We start from the raw sequence: 9,644 nt of genomic DNA on the forward strand, positions 1-9,644 counted from the left end.
TTCTTTGGTTTAAGATACTGATGTCTTCTGATCACCTACATGAATTTAGATAAATAGCACCGTCTGCTACAGTTAGTCTTGGGGTTCAAACAGCTTTTGTGATAAGCCCTAAGGTGACTCTGAGGAAATGGGACACTGGACAGTTAAGATTTTATATTTAAAAAAATGCTTGTATTTTCTTCTAATTGTGAATGTAATCCTTTCATATTTTGTAAAAATCCCAAGAAATATGAAAAATAGAATAAAATTTAACATAGTTTTCTTACAGAGACAACCACCATTAATATTTCATTATATTTCCTCACAGTCTTTCTTCAATGAGTGAGTATATGAGTACATACATATTCATATACTACACATATAAACACGTACTTTTTTACCCTGCAAATTTGACATCATAGATTAAAGGATTGTGCATCTTCCTTTTCGATCACTTAGCGTTATGTTATAGGCATGTCCCATGTCATCAAATATTTATTGAAAGCAAAACTTGAATGCCATAATATTCTGTAATATAAATAACTACCCCAAATTTTTAAACAATCCCCTATTTTCAAAGTTCTTTTTTTAATGCTCACAGAGCTTTATAGTGGTGTAATTAGGTAAATGCGCAAATAGTCACTTATTCACCCATGTAAACATCCAGACGAAGATGTACATTTCTATAACGCCAAAAAGTTCCCCTTTGCCTCTTTCCAGGCAATCCCCCTACCCAAGGGAAGAAGCATTCTTATTTCTATCACTATAGATTAGCTTTGCATGTTCTTGAGCTACATATAAATTATTTCATGCTGAATGTACAATGCATTCTTTTTTGTCTGTCTCTTTTAATCAACAGAATGATTTTGAAATTTATTCATATTGTCTCAGGAATCACTGGATTTTCTTCTTATTGCTGAGCAGTATTCCATTATATAAATATAGCACAATTTTGATGTTGAATATTACTAATGGACATTTGGATTGTTTCTTGTTCTGGGATATTATGAACAAAGAATTTTTTAACATGCTGATAGACGTTATCCGTGACCACATGCATTCACTTCTCTTGGGTATATACCATGCATGGAATTGCTAAGGCATTAGGTTGATTTCAGTTTATTAGAAACTGCCAAATGGTTTTCCGAGTGGTTGTACAATTTCACACTCCCAATAACAATGTATAAGAGTTTTGATTGCTCCACATCTTCTCCAACACATAATCTTTTCAGTTTTAGCCATTTTGATGGATGTAGTAGCATCTCATTGTACTTTTGATATGCTTCCCTAATACTAATGATTTTCATGTGCTTATCAATCATTCAAATGTCTTCTTTTGTGGAATGATTTATCTTTTTATTACTGATTTGTAGAAGTTCTTTATATATTCTAGATACAAACTCTTTGTCAGATATAATGCATTACAAATATTTCTACACAGTCTGTGGCTTGCCTTTTCACGTTATTGATGGTGTGTTCTGATGAGCAGTAGTTCCAAATTTTGTTGAAATCTGATTTGTAATTTTTTTCTTTTATGATTGGTTTTATTTTACTCTCTTTACAAAATATTTGCCTATCTCAAGTTCATAAATATATTCTCATAAGTTTTCTTCTAGACAACTTTCTAGCTCTAGCTTTTACTTTTAAGGCTACAATTCATCTCACATTAAAGTTCACTTTATTTTATATGAATATCTGCTTATTCCAGCACCATATATTGGAAAGACATTCCTTTTGCTGTTGAACTATATTGATGTCTTTGTCAAAAATCAGTTGACCATATTTTAAAACATTATAATTATTTCCCATTTCTTGTCATAAATTATTTATTTATAAGCATTTTATTGTATTATCTGATTATGTTCTTAGAATAGATTACCAAAGTGGAATTGTTGAAGAGTCTGAATACTTTTAAGGCTTTTAATACGTTTTGCTAAATTTCTTTATAGATGGGCTGCTCCGGTTTATACTCAAGCCAACATTAAGTGAGTACACCCATTTAATTACCCTATCAATAGCAGCAATATTATCTATAAAATATAATTAATTTATAGGCAAAAAGATATATCACTGTTTTAACTTGTTTTCTTTAATTTTTACTGAAGATTGTTCAGAACAAATTCAGAACCAGAATACTTGGATTTGAATTATGACTCTGCTACTTTCTAAATTTATGATATTGGGGATGTGATTTGAATTTTATGTACATTCATTTTCTCATCTTTAAAATGGGAATAATACCAGTATCTACCTCACAAATACTATAGGGTAGTAGAGATGTGAGAATTAAAATAATAAGCCAAGTATTTTATTATTTATTATTTTACTATAATGTATTTACAACAATGCCTGGCATTTAGTAAATCTTCAACATGTGTTAGCCATTATTAATATTATTACATAATCACTAGGCCTTTCAATTTCTTTTGGAATTTTTCCATCTGCTGGGTAAGTTATATTTCATGACAATGGAAAAACATGTGAGAGATTTTACTCCAAAGCGGTGAGTGGTCCCAAGAGCCTATAAGTGACCGAGCGAAGAGAAAGCAAAAAGAAGGGTGAAAAGAAATAAAAATCAAATTTCACTTACTTTAAAAATTTGCCTAGAGGTAGTCTTAGAAATATTTGTAAATTTAATTTGAAGCAATGCTTCTTAACATGAAATTCTAAGTGAAATTGTCAGGGTCATGCATGCACACACATGCATTTTTCTGGAAAGGAGTTCAACACTTTTCCGTAGATTCTCTAAAGAGCAGTTATACTTTATTTTAAAAACCTTTTGTGGCATCTACTCTTTATAACTGAAGGGTCAGATATCATGGTGTTCTTTGGGGAAGCCCTTAGACATTGAACATTAGCCCTGGGTGGTCATTTAAAGTTTCTCTACTGTGCAGTTTACACAAAGGTAAATTAAGACCTGGAGTCAGGAAGGGACTGGCTACTTAATGGTATAGCTACTTAGTGGTAGACGCTGGCCTTAAAACTTGGAGTCACAATTCCCTGTTGAGTACCTTTTTTGTTACACTAGACAAATATGCCTTCCCGGGCAAACCCTCCAGCTCCTGGCAGTGGCACGTTTCCCACTGTACTGCATGTACAGGTGATGATCATTAATAACATTTATGAAGATAGAAGAGTCATGGGTTAAAGCAAAGTGTGGTCTGTGAAAGAAAAAGAATGACCATCGAAAATGCTGAGAACATATGCTTTATTTCTTTGATAAATAATTATTGAGTATGTAAAACCTAGCAGGCACTGTGGTAGGCATTGAAGTGGCAATGGTTCATAAGACACTCACAGACCCTGGCCTCATGGAAATTATAGTAGAATAAGGGAAAGGGAGGTTAAACCAGAAGTTATAATTATAAAAAATGTCATGAGAAGAAATGTGGTATGTGAATGGAATCATGAAACAGAGCTCTAACCTGATTTAACATGCCAGATGAGCTTTCCTGAGCAAGCAACATTTAAACTGAAGTTTGGAGGGTGAATAGGAATCAGCTAATGAAAGAGGGTGGGGCACTGGAGTAAAGGACACAGTTTCAATCAGAGGGGACAACATGTGTGAGGAGGATATTCATATTACTTTTAGAGATCTGAAGGAAGTGTAACATGGTTCAAGTATAGTTCATGAGGGGAGAGAGGCAGAGATGAGCCTAGAGAGAAAGTCTGGGTCCAGATCATGAAGGGCTTTGAAGCCATTTTAGAGATACACCTCATTACTAATGAAAAGACACTGAAGGATTTGAAACAGGGAAGTAAGACGATCACATTTGCACCCTGCAAATGGACAGTTGCAAGGGTGGAAATGTGGAGCCACCTGGACACTGTTATAAGTATCCAAGTTAGAGATGGGTTGTAGCCATATGAAAGAGAAATGGACAGATCCCAGGGCTGTTTTAGAGTCAAAAATCAATACAATTTGGTATTAAACTGGACGTAGGGGCTTTAGTAAAAGGGGAAAATCAAGCGTGCTGCCTCGGTTTCTGTCAAAGGCTAGAGAAGGGGCTGGTTGGTGGGTGGAGGATATATCTAGATAAGTGGTAAGCAAGGATCAGAAGACATGCTGCTGTTTATTGTACAGACTTTGAGTAATCCTAGAACACAGTAATACCAGAACTCCCAGCTCTGACGTAGAGATATTCCGGGATAAATGGAGGGAAATTGATAGTGATTGGCCCTAGGTATGCTTAGGGTCTTTGCCATAGGCTCCTAGAAGGCTGTTTCCAGGTGATATTGAGCAGTTGGTGACATTTCTTGGTGGTACTGAGCAGCTGGTGACATTTCCTAGTGAGCTTTGATAGCTCCCTGTAAGTTACCCAATACCCTTCCAGCTCAGACAATTTATCCTTAGATCCTACACACACTCAAAAGTATGCTAAATGAGAACATCACTCATTCATTCATTTCACATATATATATTTTTTAATCTCTGCCATGTGCCTGGCCCTGTCTGGATCTAGAAATATAACTAATCACACAGCTGAGGTGTTTGGGTTTTAATCTATTTGAAGTCAGTAGCTCCTGGAGCTGATTCAACATATCTAGACTATAGAAACTGGACAGAAAAGACACCAATGAAAGTATCTATGCACCAATTATTAGCTGAATAATCAGGTGGGCTAGTTTGCCTGGGAGGTCTTTACATCTCTACTTTTCTCTTTTTGAAGTATGGAGATGACAAACTCAATAAAAACTATCTGCAGAATGGATGACAAGTCCTCAAAGACTTAATTCCAATCAAAACCAAGTAATGAAAAAAGAAGTGTGTCTCTAGATGGATAAAATATTCCCTACTGGCTAATTTACAGTGTGACCTATAAATCTTTTTTTCCTAAGAAAAGCTATTCGGCAAACCTATTCAAAGGTTATGTCATGTCCCTTTTAGGCACGCAACAGTTGAGGAGCTTGAAAATGTGAATAACGAATGCCTTTCCACATAACAATTGGACTATTTCAAGAAACCACCTCAATAAATAGTCACTGAGCATCTCCTCCATGCAAACCACTGTATGTGTGGAAGGCAAGTTTGCCTATATCCCAGGATCTTATTACCTCTTCAGTAAAAGTAGAATCAGAAATAATTAACTCTAAAATAAGGCAGAGTGTGATATACTGGGGTGGGCAGGAGGAAGAGTTCTTCCTTTCACAGGTGGAAGGTGACATCTGATCCACTCTCGAGAAGAAAGCAGTATTAGAATGAACAACTTTAATCCATCTCGCCATCTTATTATTCATTTCTCCCCATAGGAGAAAGAACTTATCCATTGGTGACCTCAGAGAAATCTGATTATATTGTATATATATGTATGTATAAATCTGATTAAAAGGCCATTGCTTTTAAAAGTCACTGATGGACAACTATGATTTCCTGGTTTTGTTATTGTACTATGATTATAAAAGATATCAACATTAGGGGAGACAGGGTCAAGTGTTCATAAAACCTTATTCTTCATTTCTTTGCAATTTCTTGTGAATCTATAATTAGTTCAAAATAAAAATTTATTTTTAAAAAGCAATAGTGGCCTCTATGTTTCTCTAAGGCTTTACTGTCTAATAAAATGCCACCCACTATCTACATGTGGCTACTGAGCACATGAGATGTCTTTTAAGTGTAACATACATGCCATATTTAGTATGGCAAAAAAGCAGGCAAAATATCTCATCAATAATTTTTATATTGATTATATGCTAAAACGATAATGCTTTTGATATATTGGGTTAAATAAAATATATCGCTAAAATTAATTTGCCCTTTTAAAATTTTTATGTAGCTACTGCATGTGGCTCACATTATATTACTATTGCACAGTACTGCTCTACGTCATTTTCCCGAATGAGTATGTGAAGGAGGCTATAATTTTGCAATTAGCTGTCTATATATATATAAACATCTTCTCAGTAGATTCAACTTTTCCCACACAGGATGTAGGCTTGAGAAGGGGTGAGGAATAGGGAAGCCTTTAGGTCTAAACCATGTTTAAGAATACAGGAAGATTTGTCATTTATGAGCTTTTAAGCCTTATTTGTTAATTATCCCTTTTGGCTACTTGCGTCCATTTCAATGGCTAGAACTGGGTCAAGCGGACAAGGGTGATTAAGCTCCTTTAAGTTTCCAGCAAGAAGGGACAGATGAACTAAGAGAATATAAAGGAGGAAGAGATCATTTTTAATTCAGGGTATACAAAAAACACTAATAACAAAATGGCATTTATGTTGAGATATGCGTATAGAAATATGAGAGGAAAGGGCATGTTAGAGACAAAATCATGGAACCTGGAAATGTGGGAGAGGCATGAGAGACAGTTAATTCTCCCATTGGGCCAGATATTATGATATTTGCCTGGGCAGTGCATAGGGTCCCCAAGGTTTCTTGGGACAGATTACAGAGGAACTTGAATAAAGGCTATGAGTTTTAGAATTACTCCATAGGCAACGAGGAGCCATAAAGTAATTTTTGAGCAGAGGCATAAGATGACTGGGACTGTGGTGTAATATAAATGCTAGTAATGTGAAGAAAAGATTGCCATAAAGAGAAAATAAGGTGGAGAGATCAAAGTAACCAAGAATTGCCCAGTATTCTAGAAAAACTGGACAGTAAAGGTGAGAAAAACTGAATTAGTATCTATAATTTTCTGCTTGAATTCAGTTAATAATTGTTGAAAATAGTCTCAACCCCAGGCTTATGTAAGGCAGATGGGTTACCTGTCAAGCATATGGTCTACTGGAGAAAACAGACATTGAACAAATATTTATAAGTGTGTTACTGAGCTTTATGAAGGTCAAGTGCAAAGTACTTCCAGCACATTTAGGCTCAGACAGTCCTAACCTAACTTAACCTTGGGAACCAGGAAGTCACATTTCAGCTGGGCCCAGAAAAATAATTCACCAGGGGAGACTCAGTGAATCAGGGAGACAGAGAGTGAATACACCAGGCTGATGGAACAACAGCTGCAAAGAAGCCAATATGATAAAGAGCACGATGCTTTTAAAGAACTTATAGGAGTCCAGTATGACTAGAATGTGAGAGCAAGAAGGGGATAGAGGGAGTGGATGAGGGTGAGATCACTCACGACCTATGTCATAATAGAGACTACAGTCCATATCCTTACAAAATGTCTGAAGTCGCTGAAAGATTTCATACAGGGGAAGGAAATGATTAGAAATAAATTCAATATTGAAATGGAAAAGTAGGTGGAACCCATTTAACCACAGGGCTGAGAGGACAGGAGGAGAGGTGTGCTACAGTGTATAGAAGACACAGAAAAAGTTGCTAGGCACATCATCAAGGATGTCCATTTGCTGAATAAGTGAAGGAATAATGGATTGGAAGGGAGAAGAGAAGGGGTAGAAACTTCTTATGAGGGCATTATAGTGTGGGCAAGAGGAAGATGGTGATTACCTGAATGTTAGTTGTACCATTGAAAGTAGAAATAAACAGACAATAAAAGAGTATAGAATTATTTAGAAAGAAACTGAATGAGACTTGTTGATTGATTGAATGTAGGGAGGTGATGGAGAGAGAAGAGCCAAGGACAATATTCATGTTGCTGGCAGGTAGATGACATTTCCATGAAGAAAAGGAAACAAGGAAAGGTGTATAGAGAAGATTTAAAACACCGAACACAATGTATAGAGTCACTTTTTCCTGTTGGACTAGATTTGTCAGGGATTTTGAGATAACTAAATTCAACCTCGTCATTTTACAGATGAAGAGCATTCAAAGTTTAGGTGATATTAGCAAGGTCTCACAACTGGTTAATGATGGAGCTCGAACTAGACCCAGACTTCTTGAATCCTATGTAGCCCAGCTCTTTGCTCTGCAAATTTGCTTCTCAAAGTGTGATGTACGGACTTGGAAGGATCAGCATACCAGGGATTTTGTCAAAAATGCAGATGTAAGGCCCCACTCTAGACCTCCTGAATCTGAATCTACATTTCAACAAAATTCCCACATGATCTGTAGGCACATTAGAGTTTGAGTCTTACTGTTGTACATTGCACATCTCTATTTTGTATGTAGAAGTTCAAAGCTAAATCCACAAGAGATCATTCTTTATAGCCAGAAGACAAATACATTTATTTTCCTTTTCTTTTACATAACCCAGCACCATACATCTCAATTCTGTGTTAAGTAAAAGGAACCATTCCTGGTCATGCCAGGGGGCTGCTTTTACTCTTTTGAAAAAGAAAGGTTAAAAATCTCAACCACTTTCCTCGTGACAGAGGATGTAACTGAATATAGCTATGAGCTCAAAATACAATCAATCCATTTTTAGCAACTTGAATTGTTCTTAAGGATAAGGATAACACAGTTGATCTCTTAGATATTACTGGCTTTGTAACTCATGCTTGACACCAATATGATTAATGCTGGACAGACTCTTGCTCCCAATTATTTGTAAGAAGAAAGAATATGTTCTTTGCTCTCAAAGGCTGTGGAAACTCCTCAAAATCTCTCTGTTCTGCACAACAAGGTTTCACTTTTGGGACATTTAAGCGTTTTTCACAGAAACTCATTTGATTTGCATTCAGATCAAACTTTGTGGACTTTCAGGTGATCTTTCAATTCATTCTTCATCCTGTGCATAGGGGCAGCACAAGCTGTTGCTATCTGGTTCTCTATCTTGGGTCCCCGACCAAGTATTTCTTCCTTTTCTTTGCTCTTATAACTTCCCTTTTCAAAATTCGAACCCAGTCCATTTCTTCTAGTGCTCCAGGGCCTGAGAGTAGCCAGGTCTTCATCAACCTGTAGCTCAGAGATTATAGGTCTGTGGCATAGGAAGTCGTCTGACAATAGAGCATAGTCTTATTTGTCTTGGTTCCCCACAACCTGACACAATGTACTTTCACTCTACAAAGCCGGTTGAAAACAAGTGACAAAAAACCCTAAATCAAACAGGCTTAAACAATAAAGAATTCATTAACTCACAAAACCAAAAGTCTAGAATATGTTCTGACTTTGGGAGAAGCTTGATTCAGTGGTTTAAACCCACTGAATCACCAAGGCCCAGTTGTCTTCTCTTGGCAGTATGATGGCTTCAGTGATTCTAGGCTCCACATCTTCATATCACACCATCAGAGGGAGGAAGAGAGAATATCCTCTAGTTGCTCCCATGGAAGAGAGAGGAGACTTCTTTTTCAAGAACTCCAGTAGCTTCTTGCTGTTTTTAAAGTGGCTGTGGTATGCCCATCTTGAATCAACCTTGGTCCAGAGAGATGGACTATGTTGATTGGCTTAAGCTAACCCAGGACACACTTGAATTCACAGGATGGTGGTGGGGCCCACCCATGCCACCTGGGTACGTGTACCAAAGAGGACATATGCACTAAAGAAAAATCTTAAAGTGGCGCTTAGGAGAAGGGCAGCAAACTAAAGATTTCTATTTGTTGAATAAGTGAATGAACAGTTGAGTTCGTATTGATTTTAGATGCCCTAACACAGAACCAAGTCTGAAAATTCAGTCTAGGGGTGGTAAAGATTATTTCTTGATAATTCCTAAGAAAGCAGAGCAGTATCAACATCTTCTTGTCATTCAAAGAAAAATTATCCATATTTCTATATTTTTTCAAACCAATTTATCCTCTCCTGATGTCTATTTCTCCCTACATGCAGATCTTCTTTTCCAAGAAGATATTTACCCTTTTCCTTCTGTTCTGTTCAC

The 9,644-nt window shown here is 36.4% G+C and overlaps 1 long non-coding RNA gene across 1 annotated transcript in view; it reads left to right on the forward strand.

Annotated features, from left to right (window-relative positions):
- LOC138917267 (uncharacterized) overlaps positions 1-5,490 on the forward strand; it is a 44,509-nt gene extending 39,019 nt beyond the window's left edge. Inside the window, exons 3-4 of the long non-coding RNA XR_011425023.1 lie at positions 1,929-1,964; positions 4,868-5,490. This is a non-coding gene — a long non-coding RNA (uncharacterized lncRNA). The remainder of the gene's footprint in view (positions 1-1,928; positions 1,965-4,867) is intronic.
- Positions 5,491-9,644: the final 4,154 nt, after the last annotated feature.

The sequence above is a fragment of the Equus caballus genome, chromosome 14 (genome assembly GCF_041296265.1).
Source record: "Equus caballus isolate H_3958 breed thoroughbred chromosome 14, TB-T2T, whole genome shotgun sequence".
In the NCBI taxonomy this organism is placed as follows: Eukaryota; Metazoa; Chordata; class Mammalia; order Perissodactyla; family Equidae; genus Equus; species Equus caballus.